Below are 16,893 nucleotides of genomic sequence, written 5' to 3'. Positions count from 1 at the left end.
ATGTTGTTTTGGAGATTGTTGCTTTGATGTGAGCCTTTTCCCTCTTTGTGCTGTGCCTTTGCTATAGATGATGGAGTGGGTTTTATATGTATATTTAAGAAAAGAAACCCTCATAAATGAGCTACTTCTTCGTCTCCCCACCTGAAATTCAAAAGTGGAGAAAGGGCTTTAATTGGGAATTGGGCATTTAGTGAACTAATGTTTAACAATTAGATTAGGAAACAATGTGGAAGCGGTCGTGATGTTCAGGAATACAGTATGTTTGATGTCTTTGTTTGCATGACGTTCTTTCTTTGAAAAGCCATATTCTTTGCATATACATGTACTGTGCAAGCTCCATTTGTTTGGCAAAGAAGGAGAGAGAAAGATGCAAAGCACTGTGGTCACAATGGCATGGAATAAATGGCACTGGAGAACAACAAAGGCCAGCCAATGACTAACTGTAAATGTACAACAATGTGTTTTTGAATCATCCCCTTTCCGGGAATAAGGTTAGGTAAATGTTATTTTAATTTGAAATGTGGAGACTGGAAATCTTTCAGTAACCTTTTGTTGTGTGTCACGCTGCATCAGTTATCATTTACATGTGTACCTTGTTCTGAGGTCAGATTAGTCTAGTTCATGCAAATCATTTCTTTATAACCACGACACATATTGACTCATTGTTCTAGTGATTGGAAACAATGTTTGAGTCAACGAGTAAATATCAAGAAACGTATGAGCACGCTGAGTTTGAACAATTATTTGCGACTTACAAGTGTCCATCTTAACAACTCCAACAGGCCTATTTACATATAATTCAGGATTTATATTCAATTATTTACTTATTTGGAGGAAGTAAACTATTTAATATTAATAAACACACAACCACAAAATCTACCACAAGGCTAACTAATGATAAATAGCATCCACACGTGTCCCTTTCCTTAAAAATACGGATGTTTGTAACAAAGGTGGACATCGTAGTAATGAGCAGAGTGAAACCATATTGGGATTAATGAACGAGCGCCTCCTTGTTAATTGTCACATCAAACAAACAGGTCCTAATTGGCAAAGGTTCCAGCTTGGTGCTAAGTGTGTGTGAGGCGCAGAGTGGGCGCTGCCTCTAGATCGCTCTCTTTGTCTGCTTTCATTAGTTGGTCAAGCCCCTACATTAAGAAGCCCACAGTGGAGTCGTGTTTTCTTTGGTGGGTAATGAAACACACACCTGCTACTCTCAGCCAATGAATAGAAACTTGAATCTAATATCACCGTCATGTGGCTTCTATTAGTGTTCACAATGCCTGTGTTTTGTGTTGATTTTATGTTCGCCTGTGTTGCAGTGTGCAGGCTTATTTCTCAATTTTTGCAGCAGTTTTAAGAAAATAAAAAGCGGAAATGAGAGATTTATAGTTATAGAGGAGAATGAAAGAGCAACCAGGAATGGAAAAGATTTGAAGGGATGAAACTTACTTTCAAGCCGAGAGGTCAGTCTTGGGTTCAACTTCTCTCACAATCTGCAGAGTATCCTCGGTGGCCTGCAGCTGCCTGAGGGAAAATAACATTGAAACAAACCATGAGTCATATTTAAGATTTCACATCAGATACATTCTTTAATTTATAAATTAAACTATTAAATTATAGTCATTGATTGTGGTATACAACTGCAAGAAGATGGCACAATCAGGTTTTTTTTTTTTAAAGGGAAAAAAAGGATATTTGAATATGTCTTCAAATACTCTGAAATGTAGTGAACTGGTGATAAACTATTAAAATTAGATTACTTACATTTACTTTGTCAATCTCTATACATGCACACACTCACAAGCAAACACACACACAAACATGCTGCTCCATCTTGAAATGCTAATTTATGATTAGCATCATTATGCAGAGGTGTAATTTCACAAAAGCCTTCCCACAGTGGTGCACAAAAGACTCATTCACCGCCAGAGCTGCTCTGTGTGGGGAAGAATTATGGCACGCAGATGAATTCATTCATGTGGGAAAGGATTTATTCGATAATTATAGACCTTCACAGTTTTAATGCCACTTAATGAGGAGCTTGCATAGTGTGATTCCTACTTGGCCTGACGAATGAATGTTGGTTTTTATTCTGGTGGTTTTTGTTTTGCTCTCTGCAACATCTGTTAGCCTTTCTATGCTGAGAGCTAGCAGAGGCAGTGCTTGTGGGGTCCGATTTTCCTCTCTATGGATTCGACAATAAGTTACATTAAGTACACAATTAACTAAGAGCCTGGTGGTCAGTCATATCAATATTATAATAACAGTAGTAATACAAAAATAAATACCACTACTCCCATTCTACATAGATTACTATCATATACACTTAGTATTCTAAAAGTAATTATTACTTTTTTTTTTACATAATTAAAAGAACAATTTTACAAAAAGAACGTTGTTAATTTACACCTGACATTATGTGCTTTGTTTATTTCTGGTAGCAGCTGGTGATAAACTCAGACTCATGCATCACCCAGTTCAAGGCCGTCGCTCTGACAGCAATGTTTACCATAACGCCAGTCTTAATGCCTCATAGCCATGTTGTTGTGAAGAGGTAATTAAGTTGCCAAAGTTTAATTGCTCAATCACCGGCAGTTAACAAAGAGGCGTCATCGGCCCCCCTATACTTTCCACGTACTATATTTATAATGGCTAACAATTACAGCAAGGGCCCTTTAGCTGGGGTAGCACTAGTAAAAGCTGCTGGCACTAATGAAAAGCTATAATCACTCCACCCACAGCAGTTATTAGTAGCAAATTATGGGTCAGTTGAAGGGCTCGCAGTTATATGCATTAAGATAAATAACGCTGCTGCTTGTGGCAAGTGCAGCAAATGAATGAGTAGCATATGTACCTCTACTTCTAACCATAATTCGTTCTATGACTTTTATTCTTAGGTGTTTTCAAAAGTGTCACTTTATTTAAACAGATCAAGTTTTGTGCTGTTTTTAACATGAACAACATTTTTGTACAGGTTGCGTTAGCTGGAACAAAACTATAGAGATACTCTTAGTCACGTTTGACTGCTGCAGATAAAACAAAACTATATATATATAAATATAAATATAATCAAATATTGTATATATTATATAAATACATATATGATAAAGGTAACATGAATTCTTTATTCACGTTGGCCCAGTTTTTAACCATTAAAAAATAGTTTAATCGACCATCGCACACCAACCCATTTTGTCGAGCACTTTCTCAGTCTTGATGGCCATGCTTGCAGATCAATGCTTTTCTTTTGCAGCCGAACTATGCTTCACAAACTCTCTAATTGCAGCATTGCTATGCAGAGTGGACTATCACCCCTTTCTCCATATCGCCCCCTCATCCCATCTATTCCTTTCTCTCCTTGTCTTGCTGTCAGTCTCTCTCTCTGCCTTTCTGCCTCGCCCTGTTCGGTTGCTCGGCCAGGCCCGCTGGAATGCTGCATCTCTTTGATCACGTCTTCATTATCGGTGACTCTGTGATACTCGGCTGTCTGAGGCTATGGGGGCTATCTGAGGGAGAAGCGTGGCCTCCATGTGCAAGAGGCCTCTCCACACAAGACTGAACAATTGCCAGGCATCCCGCCCCCATTAATGAGAAGCATCCCCATCCACTGCGGTCCCCAGGCAGGCTCCACCAGGTGGAATGCTCGGCCCCTGTCACTCACAGCATTGCTGAGGGCTATTAGCAATTCATTAAGTGACGGACTGACCGCCTAGCTGTATCAATTAGGAGATAGTTGATATGTCTGTTATTGTCAGCCTCTGCTTGAGATTGCGCTGCTATTCATTCAATGTCTGCTTTTGGTTTTGTGTCGAGGAAGAACTGATGCATTTGTAGTTTCTGTGTGCTTGTGTGTGGTCTGGGCAATGGCAATGGTGGTCAATAAGCTTAAGATTATAAAGACTCAACTAATGAAAGGATACATACTGATCAACATATTGGAACACATTAATCTCTTTGCAGCATCGATTAAATACATGTATTAATATTTTTAAAACAAAGAACAGTTTTTGGTTTTGGTTCCTGAAGTTATCACAAAAAAAGGAAAAAAGGAAAATTGTTGCCATCTGGAGGTAAAATTAAGTATTGTCAGAATCAAATGTATTTGACATATAACGAACATCAGTTACTTTTGATGCAGGTAAACTATAGTTACAGTTTAATCTCAAACTGCCTTTGTTTTATTAAATTCAAAACTCTCTCTCTGTAACTGTCATTTCAGGTAAACAGGTAGTTTGGGCTTTCCATAGGACCAACTGGCAACCGAAGGGCAGTAAATCGGTTATTTTATGTATTCATGAATGAACAGGAACAAGAAATAAACAGCAAGTATGCCCACATCTAAAGCAATTACTGTTAATATTTTAACAAGGTGTAATACAGTATAAATAAAATTTGTTTAACAGCCAACATGCTTGTTAGCCTGGCTAATATATAAAATGTCCCCAAAGAGTTGACCGTTGTTTGGCATCAGCTAGGCAAATCTCAGGCAAATTCCCCTTGTTGTTCAAAAACTCTATTCCTCATTTCACAATATGCTTTGAGATAAGAGCATCCTTCTTTGCATGGATATCTGATCAGTCCATATGTAGATTCAAACTGAGATGACCTCCATCACTCTTGTCACATAATAAAGAAGCGCTCTATGAAAAAAAAGGATACAAGCGTTGAAAGTAGCCGTGCACATGTATATTGACACACCTAGGCCTTATTTGCATTAAAAACAGCGGTAGTCAGAGTTGACATCCCCTCCCTTTTATTCTCCTTTATGTGACATTCAGCTTTGGCTGTGCTTTCAGTGTCACACCAAACATGCCTGTGACTTTGCATGCTGAACTTAGGCTTATGTTACATTTGCTAAACGGCTAAAAGTAATGGCGTTAAACTTGGAATATAGGATATGTGCTGTATGTTATGTTAAATTATTTCTTATCTATATTCTTGATTTTGTGTTTCCTTTGCCCCCTGGCTGATTTAAAAATTGCTCCACATGTTAAATACATTTGTAATTTAAATGTTAAGTGTGAACACCTGTCCCCATAAAAAAAATCAAGTTCAACTATCTTTGTTATTTAATGCATGGAAAGCAGCCATTATCAATCTACTGGTAAAATATACTTGTAAATCTTGTGAGTGTACATTAAAATAAATAATAGTAGTAATAGTAACATGTTTAAAGGTTAAAAATAGTTATACAATCCTTTGCAATCCAAAAAAAGTATGCAGATACAGCATGTCATACCTCATTGGGTTCAGTCTGCAGTGTAAAACCACTTGGGTAGGTGACAGCAGAACACAATCAAAAACTGCATTCTGATCAGAACGATAAAGGAAAAAGCAACAAAAGACATGCTGATGATAATAATGCCAATTATCACATTTTGCTCAGGGGTCAGAGGCAGCAGCATTAAACCAAGTCACCATTACATGATGAATGGCTGAACAAAACTCTTTTCTCTCCTGTGAAATTGTTTGGAGGCCATTAGCAATGCAGTGTAATGCCAATGATTGACGTTGCTGTCTACTTAGCATTGACAAGAGATGTGTGTGTGTATGGGGAGGGGTTAGAAGGCTGCTGGGGGGGGGGGGGCAGTGCAGGGGATTGATCGGGGTCTGCGTTGTTGCCAAACGGGGGGCGAGGGTGTATTGGCGCGTAGACAATGAGCCTCGGCCAGCGCTGAAAGGCCCATTCTGCGGATCCCTGTTAGCTGTCTATTATCCACGGTCTCCAGGGGGCTGCTAAATAGAGGGCATGTGTTAGGCAGACATTTATCATGTAATTACAGCACTAGGATCCGTTTCTGATGGTGTGTGATGATTACTAATAATTACTGTGCATTTCACGCCTCCAAAGGGCCCAGATGGGGTCCCAGGGCGTCAATACAATGGAAGGGAGGAGGGCAGGGGGAAAAAAGAGGGAGGAAAATGTAAGGAAATAGAAAGACAGATGAAGAGAAAGTGAGGAGCGATAGTGTCTCGCCGTAACCATTTAGAGGTGCTCATTAGCTAAATGAATTGAACCATATGTGTCCAATTCCTAATTAACTGCACGAATGAAAAAAGAGCAAAGGAAAATAAAGGAAGGGAAACAAAACAAATTGAACACACATATTTATTATTGTGATTGTTTTACACAGCACTAGACTTTTTTTATCCACTTTAAAATGTTCCACCTAAATATGCATGTATATGTATATGCTGAATCTTTACATACAGAAAAGCCCAGGAAATAGGGAATATAGTCCTTTTCAAATGCCAGAAGACAAGTATGCCTTTATGTTTTTATAGGGTAAAGATTGTGAGATCTCTAGAAATGTACAAGAAATCCAATCAAACAGTAAACTAAGCAACAAAAGTAGAGGTAACAACACAGTTTGATATGTGCTTTCCAGTAGGCGCCCACCTATAACCGTGTCGCTTTGTTTCATAAGCAGTATACACATTTACACTGCAAAAAAATAATAGCAAGGTTTCCTGTGGCTTGATTTGTGGTACCATGACTGATATACAAAAAGGTACTCAAAATGTTTCATAGCTATAGCAGGGACTAAACGAATGGGCTGAGACCGGGGTTTAAATAAAAAAGAGAAACACCCTCTTATGAAAGCAGCCATCTTGCCTCTGTCAAAGTGGGGGAATGAGTCTGTGCGATATTGGAACCAATGCCGGTGAAATACAGTGGCTCACTGTTATATTTCTGCCCTCTACAGGAATCCGGATAAATCAAGGAGGTCAAGCTGCCACTGCTGTGATGTAGTAAGGAAGCATAGGGATGGGTTATGCCGTAGTGTGTGTGTGTGTGTGTGTGTGTGTGTGTGTGTGTGTGTGTGTGTGTGTGTGTGTGTGTGTGTGTGTGTGTGTGTGTGTGTGTGTGTGTGTGTGTGTGTGTGTGTGTGTGTGTGTGTGTGTGTGTGTGTGTGTGTGTGTGTGTGTGTGTGTACAGGGGTTGAGTAGCTGTGCATCACCGAGACCTGCAGCCATGAACTGAAAAGGACAGATCAACAGCGCCAGTACGCCATTTCCCTGAATGCTGCAGTCAAGTTTCCATTCTCTGAGCAACCTTTAGGGTTAATTTTACCTGAAGCCCCCTGTGCCCCCCATGAATACTCACATAAACCTGAACAACAAAATGAGGGGTCCTGTTTATGTCCATTCGGGGGGCCCCTAGTAAAAACTAGAAGGTCTCCACCTGGTCAAGGTGAGCTCAAATGAAACCCATTGACAAGCAGGGTTTTACCTGCAGCACAAAAGCCATCCAAATCAATATGGGTGGGTGGGGAGGGGAGAGGTGGGGTGGAGGGGGGGTCGATTGGGGAAGATGAGGACAGTGCTGTTTAATAGAAACAAATTGCTCTCCACTTCCCAGTGACACAGATAGCAGACCATTTGTGCCTGCTGGCCTTTGTTGGGAACAACAGAAAGGAAATGTACTCATCCTGGCCGGGGATAAAGTTCGGGCTTTTTGTTACACGCCAGTTACCTTAGCCTCCGTGCCCACCCCCTTGAACAAGCACAGCGGTTAAGTAGTTCAGGTGCTTGCTACATTCTGTTAGATTAAAGGTCCCTGCTTTTGGCCCGAGTTGAATTGCCTCAGCTGGAGTTGAAGGGAGAGGAGGGTGGGGAGGGGGGCTGCGAAGTTGTAGAACCATGGCACATGAATGGACATCTTGTGCGTGCTCAGAGAGGCGAAACGCTTTGGGACAGCCGGACGGCCCCTCTCTACACCAAGAACCTGAAAGAAAGTCTGTAGGGTGGGTTGGTGAGGATGTGTGGAGAGGAAGGAGGGGGGGTGTAGCCCAGCCCCTACTCACCCTCACTCCTTTGCTCACTCTATATCTTCACCGACATTTTCCCCCGGTTAGTGGAAAGCTGTACATTTGTTTACAACAAGGAGCAGCACAGGTGGGTAGAATCTCAAAGGCCTTTTTGAAAGCTTGAAACACACATACTGTTGCCCCTATGGAACATGGACCTAAAGAAAATGGACACAATGCACACAGGACATGAAGGAGGGGTCTATGTAACTGTGCGCCAATGTGCACCTGTGCTAGCCATTCACTAATACAGAGCGGCAGTGGATTCAGGGTTCGGAGAGGAGTGGGTTGAACCCCTGAGGACATAGAACAAAAGGTGATTGACATCTGACACACTGCAGGTTTAACTTACACACCAGATATTGATTGGCAGTTGTGCGTTTGATTCCTCTAGATTATACAGCTGTGTTCAGAGACGGCCCTGAATGGATTAATGTTTGATTTTTAAAGATAAGATTGTAATCTATGGTTTGGGTCGTGTGTACTGTAAGGGTGTGTAAACAGTCAGTTATTAAAATCTCTGTCTCCATGTCACATGTTCTGTTATTCTCTTTCTACAGCCATGTCTCTCAGATCAAGCAGAGATTGGTCAAGCAGAAATGCAAAACAGTGTCTGAGCATGTCTGACTTCCACAAACTCATTCCCAAGGTACGGGGTCAAGTACAAGAGTCAAAGGTGAAGTCTGCCCCACAGGTTTAGGTTCCAGTCTGTGGGGAAATACTGACACAAAAACATGTGTGCATGGGAAGGAGTTGTCTTAATGATCCTAGAAATTACTTCCTGAGCTTTATGCTGGCTTAAATTGAACTTAAGTCTCATGTTCAAATGCAGTGAGACCATAATGATTAAATATACAGATATTTAAATGTTTTGACTTCTACCAATCTCCAAACTCTGTGACAATCAAATGCACAAAAATAACAAATACATCCCTTTTGGATGATTAGATCACGTGACAGGATTGCTAGAAGGTCAGGGTGCCGTATCACTTTATAGAACAAACCACATGCCTCTGTCTGTGTGACATGAAGTAAATGTTCAGTAATCCACATCTTAATCTTGTGCCGCGCTCAGCGCAGCTTAAAGAAACTGATACTCCTGTGACTACTTTAGCGGCTGATTGTGTTACCTTTACAATTCGGCTTCCCCTCCTTCCTGTTTTGTACCCTTGGAATGCCCCGATAAAAGTATCCCCACTGTGGCTTTCCACCTGCACAGAGGAGGATATGGCAGTGGTCTGGGGTCAGAATTAATATGCAGCCCCATGGGGAATCCACACAATATCACCCTCTTACACAGGTAAAAAGGTAATATTGATGAAATTAGACGATTATTTTGGAAAATACCATTACGTGAATACCTGTAAAGTGTAGCGCTTAGCAGCTAAGGAAACATATCTCCTTCAGAAGTTGGTGGAAACCAAAACCAGAACTAAAAAAGGAGAAAAATAATAAATGTATGTCCGTGAGGCAGAAACACTATTCCAAATGTTAATATTGCAAGTCAACACTATTCAAAAAGTGAAACAGGAGGCCCTGTGTTTTTGATGGTATATTTCGATATGATGCTGTGAAATATAATAGGCTTTTAGTGACTGGCTGTAAAAATGTAAATACATAACCCATATTGGTTATTAGGACTGTTGTGAAAATCCATGTTGACCTGGTCAGTTGATAAAAAGAAACTACAATCTGAAATTAATATTTGCTCTAGTACATTATTATACCAATAAAGTGTTATGCATGGTTTGTATGGATCCGTTATGTTTATTTATTGTGTTCCTTTCTGTAAAGCACTTTGAATTGCCTCGGTGTCTGAAAATGTGCAATATAAATAAACGTACCTTACCTTATAACGTCCAAGTTAAATCATGAATCATTTAAAAGAAAGTGAGAAAACACAAGTGTTTTGACATCTGTTAAGCTTTCTTTAAAACATACTATAGAAATCATGTGTTTTGTTTTGAAGTCTAGAACATGTTTTGTGTTACTTTCTATACAATAACAAGGTTTCATATGCAAAGACTGTGGTTGTCAGCAGACGGTAACATATTTCTTTTCTTCCTCTAAGTTCTGTTTCACTCTGTGCAGGGGGGAGGCAATTTATCTGTCATGGCTTCTAAAAGAGGCAGCTCACTTCCCCCCCCCCGCCCCCATTACACTGACAGCAGCCTTATTACCCACAAGGGAAACCGACCGCCACATGAATTTGGCCACTGTTCACCTCTGGGGCCAGGGCAAGACTCTTTTTACAATAGCGCCAATGACGATGAGATTTTCTTTTCAGTTATTAATTTGATAAATATATTAATTATGACCTGGGGATGACAGTCAAATCAGATTGTCAGGCGCCCAGTCGTGGGCCCCCACCCTCCACTTTGGTGATAAGTTCTCTCAGGTTTCTATAGCTGTCATCCATTGGGCTTGGACTTCTTATCAGCACTGGGTCCATTCTAGGGATAATTTCCTGTGTGTCGTAATTAAATGGTGGCTCTCTCATGGCGAGCGACTCCCATTTTAAAGCAGGAACCTCTTAATGTTTGTTTTTGTGGGGATTATCTAGGGTGGGGCACACCCTTGATGGGGTCAACATGATGACAGTTTGATACGTCTATGGTGCTTTCTGTACCTCTTTTAGAATAGTTCATATGCCAAAAAAGGGAAGTACAATGAAAAAAGATGAATTTGACAGCCCTATTTAGTAAATCATTATGCTGACATTTTGGACAGGACAATGGTGTATTGAAAGTTGAAGTTTGTAGAATATTTTCTATTTGCCTGGATCTTTTTTCTAAATGGATACAGGGAGCCACATATCAAAAGGTGGCTGCTTTTGAAATAGCCCTCTACCTTGCAATATTGTTGGCAAAGTACCTCTTTCGAAAAAGTTGCCTTCTTTATTGTAATCAGATTTTTATTTTTTCTAAAGGAACCACAGTGTTTAAACCCCATGGACAGTCGAGAAAGTCCAAGACATCCAGTATCTGCTGGGTCACACCAGTGTGTCTGGACAAAGATGGGTTCACTGCAGAAAGGTTGTTGGTATAAGCAATGATGGAAAGCCCAACAATGAAATGTGCCAGTCTGTTTGACTGAACCAAAGGAAGCCATTTGAGAGGAAAGCAAACCCAATGGCCAAGGAAGTAATGTAAGACAAACTGCTGTCAAGGGACTGGGGGAACCACTTAAGAATAAGACAAGGTGGCAAGAGGAAGTACTGGAACCATGAGCTGGTCAGGTGCTGTAGAGTGACTGGTGCAATGAGCAGGAGGAACAAAATATATGCACAATAATCAAGCTCAGAAAACTGGTTTATGGCCCCAAGTATGATCTCACACCTAAGGGTTCATCATCAACGTTACCTAAAAACATATTTAACCAAAGTTGCTTGATGATGAGCCAAGATTTGTCCTCAACAGATTCACTGGAAACGTGAAGTCTGATATCAGGTTTCTCAGACATTGGGGTGTTTAGAAACATGGGAAGAGGACTGAAGAAGATTGAGATACAAGAACCCTGGCATAAGGCCAGAAGGTGAACCCCCCCAGTTGCTCTCACGAGAGTGTTAGGATGCTCCAAGGAAGCTGTTTTGATAATCAGTTATCGCCTCATGCTACGTTACATACATGGATCATTTTTTGCTGACCTTGAAAGTGTCCTGTTGTGCTCAATTCTTGAAAAGTCTTAAGGATGAACAATGAATTGCTCTTTTAAAAAGGTTTTACCATTATTGTATCATATCTCTGACAGAATGGTCTAAAAATGACAATATCGTATTTTACAATTATTTCTTCAACAATATATCGGCAAACAAACCCGGTTACTCTGAGTCACCGTCCTAATTCAAAAATGCAGACTGTGTGGGGTCTATTTTTGGACTGATTATCCTGTAACCACATCAGTTACTGGCAACAGGACCCAAATAGAGACACACAATGACTCACACTGGTGAGCAAATCAGGACATCACTAAAGGACCAAAACTTATAGAAAGAAATATAAAAAAAATATTTATAAAAGAAAATTCATCAAATTCATAAAGTAAATAAAAGGGGGAATACTATATAACACATGATTTATCAACTCATATTGAAACTAAATACTCCTATATTTGAACAATTTAGACAAAGAAGCCCCACGGCCAGGTTTTATAAAAAATTCAACAACAAACCATTCCTGATACACACGTAGGAAGCAGGCATGAGATGCAGTGCTAGTGGAAAGGGAGATGCGAGGCTGAGCTTCCCATGTAAAGCGGCGCGCTGCTGGAAGCATCACATCTTCCCCCGTGCCACTGGGCCTTGTCTGACAGCCGTCTGGACTTTAAAAAGGGGTGATAACTTAATTTCTACTCATGTCAACACTGCTGCAGGGGCCAAGAGGAAACTGTGGGCCTATTGTGTGTCTGTCATATCATCCTGCATTTTGTGGCCCCAAGAATGAAAAATATTTAAGTGGCTTTGATGTCCTGGATCTTGTTGAACTGCTCTGATGGTCTGAAAGCATTTGAGTTTTTTTGCTGCTCATCTACCTTGGGTCCTTGTAAATAGTCAGAAATTGTTTGTGGGTGGAAATGCGCTGCTTGCTTGTTGTGTGTTAAACTTTCAGGACGACTTTCAAACAGCCAACAATAATGCCACGTATCCTAGCTGAAGCAAACACAAGTGCAGGGCTTACACTGGAACAACCCTGAGCTTGAGGGCGTTGACAGCAGCTTCTATCTGCCAATCTCCCTGTGGATATTGTTGCAGTACTGGCAGACAGACAGCCAGGGCTTGTGGGCTGACAGATCCCCTCTGTCAGCAGGTTATCATTTCCAATTAAACCCTTTCATCTAAACGTACAGTCAACTCCTTGGCAAGCCAAAAAAATGACCTGAATAAGACGTTATTAGTCTATTTCAACAGGTCCCCATTTTTTTCAACCTCCGCTCTGTAACTGGGGAGGGGGGTTGGGCAATCTTTTAAAGCATTACGGTTCTAGATTCTTCAGCTATCTTGATGCAAATAGCTCAGAACTTCAGCCGTCTGCGGTGGTCACGTTCTGTTTAGAGATAAACTTTCAAAATTGCGCTGGATTGACACACCGGCATGTCCTCTCTAACATGTGTACCAGCACAAGGGCCTTTTTGTCTTAGCTTTGTTCTGTCAGGGCCCACTGTGGACAGCGCTGTTCCTATCCACTATGCAGGAGACACGAAGGAATGCACGCGGAGCTCAGTAACTGTCTGTTGAAAAAGGCCTCACAACGTCTCATTTCCTTTAATAAGATGGCCTCTAAGGCATCCGGATGGACCAACTAAATACAGATTAACCCCTCAGCATCATCAGCAGTCACTCAATCAACATGACTGACTCACTCGTGCATTGGTGTGTGTGTGAAAGCATACTTAAAACACACAACTTGCACTACTTGAGACTATACAGTCTGCAGTCTTGAAAATACTGACATTTTCAAAAGGGCATTTATATATGGTTCAGTAGTAGAGTTCATGAGCACTTAATGTGTCCATGTCACCAAAAGACAACTTGGTTTAAGAAATGCCTCAACTGGAAGTTATCTAAAACCCAGTTTTTAATATACATTATCATTGAAGGCCACATTATTCCTTATTTCAAGTTTACGCTTAAGTGAAATGTATGATTAACCTTCACTAATATCAAGATGGTATCAGTGCATAATATTTGGGAAGCCAAACCACCGCAACAGACAAATAAAGCAGCTCTATCACCATACGAGAACAAAAATATTCGTCATCAACTTTTTTAAGATTCTTGCTTGCTGGAATATTTTTCGAAAGGCAACTACTGAGTGACTAAGGTCAGAGAACTCCAGTCTCTTGCTCTAAAGTCGGACTTGCTACACATACATCTCCCCACACCAACACACAAGGAGACTATTGCCACGCCAGAAACGGAAAATTGGCATGTCATCTAATACGTGAGATGCAAATTTGTCAAATATTGACATCATTCCTATAGGACACATTTAGAAGGTCCCAAACACATATCCAATCAGCTTCAGGGCAAAACAAGCTGCAGTGCCGCTCAGCTATAACCTATACACTAACCTGTAGATCCTGGCCAACGGCTTTGGCATGAGAGTTTGCTTTGCGCTTCGTCTAGTTTTACAAAGAGGGGTTTTAAGTGCAACTCAATTCACAATTTCCTCTTTTAGCTCTACAGTGAGATACACTCTCCGAAATGTAGCCCCGCTAACCCACACCAACTTCCTGCTCAAAGACACAAAAGTGTACACTATGAAAGCAGTCAGGAATCCAGATAAGTAAAGAATTAAACCCAATTTGATTGACCCCTTTCCTTCTGCTTAATCTGCTTTAATCAGACAATGATACTTTATTTATCCACAGCGGGGGTAGAGTGGTCCATTGGTGGGATGGAGAGGTTGCACTTTTAAGCATTTAGAATCATTCAGAAAGTAATCCTTGCAGAGAAAGGAAAGTTGAGAAAGGGAAAGAAAGTGTAAACAGGAAAAGAAAAGGTAATAAAGGGGGGGAGACTGAGAGGAGGAATGGAGGAAGGAGAGAGAGATTGAGCAAAACAGAGGGAGTGTTATCGGGGCACCTGTACCCGAGGTAAAGAAACACCTTCAGAAATACTAGGATAATCCTCTTGGTTTTAATGGTTTTCAAATGCTATGAAAGATTAGGTAAACAGCGCATTTGATTAATGGGAAAAGAAGTCAATTGGCCATGGAGCGTGAAGCAGCACACAATGCTTCTTTCATTGCAGTGCTGCTGAGAGCAGAGATGCTCACAGGGTTGTCTTGGCACGAACACAATTGTGTTCATCTCTCCCGAGGAGAGTGAGCAGTCTCAAACTTTTTCAAGATGTGGAAACTTGAGTGTGCATGAGGAAGAATTAATGTGCAGAAATGCACACACGGAGAAGTTTAAGGGGATAAGGAAATGGATGGAGGGTGATTAGGATTGATACAATTCCGGTTTGGATAACAGGACATCATTTAATGCTAAATACTTGACTTACTCATCCCTGAAAGTCTGTAATAACACTCATGAAAAACTGGATCTCTGCCGCCTCCCCTCCTGATGCCACTCTCTCTCCTCTCTGCAGGTAAAGGTCAGCTAGTCCAGGTGCTTGCCCTCCACTTGACTCCTTTCCAGCAGACTGTGGCTAAAGCAGAATCTGCAGTGACCCATTCTAACTCAATGTCATCTATGCATGATCAAATCCCCCCAAAACAGCTTAGCTGTGCCGAGCCAAGGCCTCGGGTCTAGGGCATTAGTCATATGGCAGTCAGAACAGTGGAGGAGGGGACGGGCAGATTAGACTGAGAAGCTCAAAGTGTTTGTCATCTGTAAGGTCTTGAGGAGAAACCAGAAACGGTTGATGCAACTCACTTAATCCAAACACTAAATAAAATGTGGTAACCCTACATCAGTTTGTATTTAGCACACTGTTATACAGTATGTGTATATCCTGTATTATCATTGGACCAAAATCAAACATCGCCAGACAAGAATGTGATTATTGGACTATTCAAACATGTATAACTGTCCAATGCCAATGTTTGTGAAATACTGTCTTTCAACAATATCCTCTGGTCTGGTAAGAAAATCAGAAACAGGTTTATTATCAGGTAGGTTGACACGTACGAGGAATTTGACTCGGTGTTGTGGTGCAAACATCAAATGTAAAACACAGATAGAAAACTATTTAAAGAAAACTATAATAACATTACAAAATATAGTCAAATATAGCAGTATTTACATTGAAATAGAGACAGACTGTGGTTACATTTTATGAAAAATAAAAACGTTTGGCATATTAGTATCACTAAGAGCCAAACTTCCCTAAGGCCTAAGAATGTGTTATGGTTGGACTAAGTGACTTTTTATTTTACTAAACTGTTTAGCCTCTTACTTTTTTGTCTGTGTCTTGCCACACACACACACACACACACACACACACACACACACACACACACACACACACACACACACACACACACACACACACACACACACACACACACACACACACACACACACACACACACACACACACACACACACACACACACACACACACACACACACACACACACACACACACACACCACACACACACACACACACACACACACACACACACACACACACACACACACACACACACACACACACACACACACACACACACACACACACACACACTTTAAGGTCACTCTTTCAAGGTCACAATGCCTGTTTAAGAATGTATTTGAGTCGGAAGCAGGTTAATTGCTAAACACAGTCAAGGTATTTTGTTTTTTTGGGACTCTTGACCTCGACCCATGGCACATTCTTTACTGACTCCAAGGGATCAGAACCAAAAGTTAACCACGAAAAGACCAGTAGCGCATTAACTACTTATTGACTTTGACAAGTGATGTGTCTAATTGAGTGCGTTTAAAAGAGAAGACAGCTCAATATTATAACCGCTTCTTCAATGCTCATATGTGGAAGAAAGGTTTATTTTTCCTACATACATCAAATGCTAACAATTAAACAGCTATGACTCAACAAGCCTCCGGATACCGGAGAATCCACAGTGGATACTAATCCCTCTTCATAGCCAGAGGCAGCACAAGCAGCATAAGCTCTCCTGTCCTCCCTGCTATCACCTCTCCATTTGCTGCCATGCCATCCCTACGGCGCTTTCAGCCACTCTCCTTCTCTTTCTCCTTTCCTCTCTTTCCATCCGCTAATCCTCTTTAAGGACATTACCTGCTAATATATCCAGTCAGAAGGTATAAAAGCCCAGCTATCTCTTTACTGCCATCGGCAGCACGCTAAATAGGCCATTAATGGGGAAAGGCAAAAGGGGGATATCGTGGTTTTGACCCCTAATACCAATCAGATCCTGGTCTAGCCGAGTGGCTGTCTGAGGTGTAGCATGTGTCGGGTCACAAGGAGCCGAGGGAGAGGAAGGGGATGACGGTAAAAGAGCCAAAGTGTGGTTGGCCTTCAGTGTATGAGACCAAAAGATTGAATGCTTTCTGCGACATTTCTTGCGAGGGGTTTGTTAAAAGCACATAGGTTTCAAACACAAGCGATG

General features: G+C 41.1%; 1 long non-coding RNA gene across 1 annotated transcript in view; it reads right to left on the bottom strand.

Moving 5' to 3' along the window:
* Positions 1-16,893, bottom strand: part of LOC117499800 — an 85,354-nt gene that overhangs the window by 60,301 nt on the left and 8,160 nt on the right. Inside the window, exon 3 of the long non-coding RNA XR_004557725.1 lies at positions 1,453-1,527. This is a non-coding gene — a long non-coding RNA (uncharacterized LOC117499800). The remainder of the gene's footprint in view (positions 1-1,452; positions 1,528-16,893) is intronic.

Source organism: Trematomus bernacchii, unplaced genomic scaffold (assembly GCF_902827165.1).
Source record: "Trematomus bernacchii unplaced genomic scaffold, fTreBer1.1, whole genome shotgun sequence".
Classification (NCBI taxonomy): Eukaryota; Metazoa; Chordata; class Actinopteri; order Perciformes; family Nototheniidae; genus Trematomus; species Trematomus bernacchii.
Note: the sequence above shows the minus strand (reverse complement) of the source record. Positions and strands in the feature narration are given on the sequence as shown.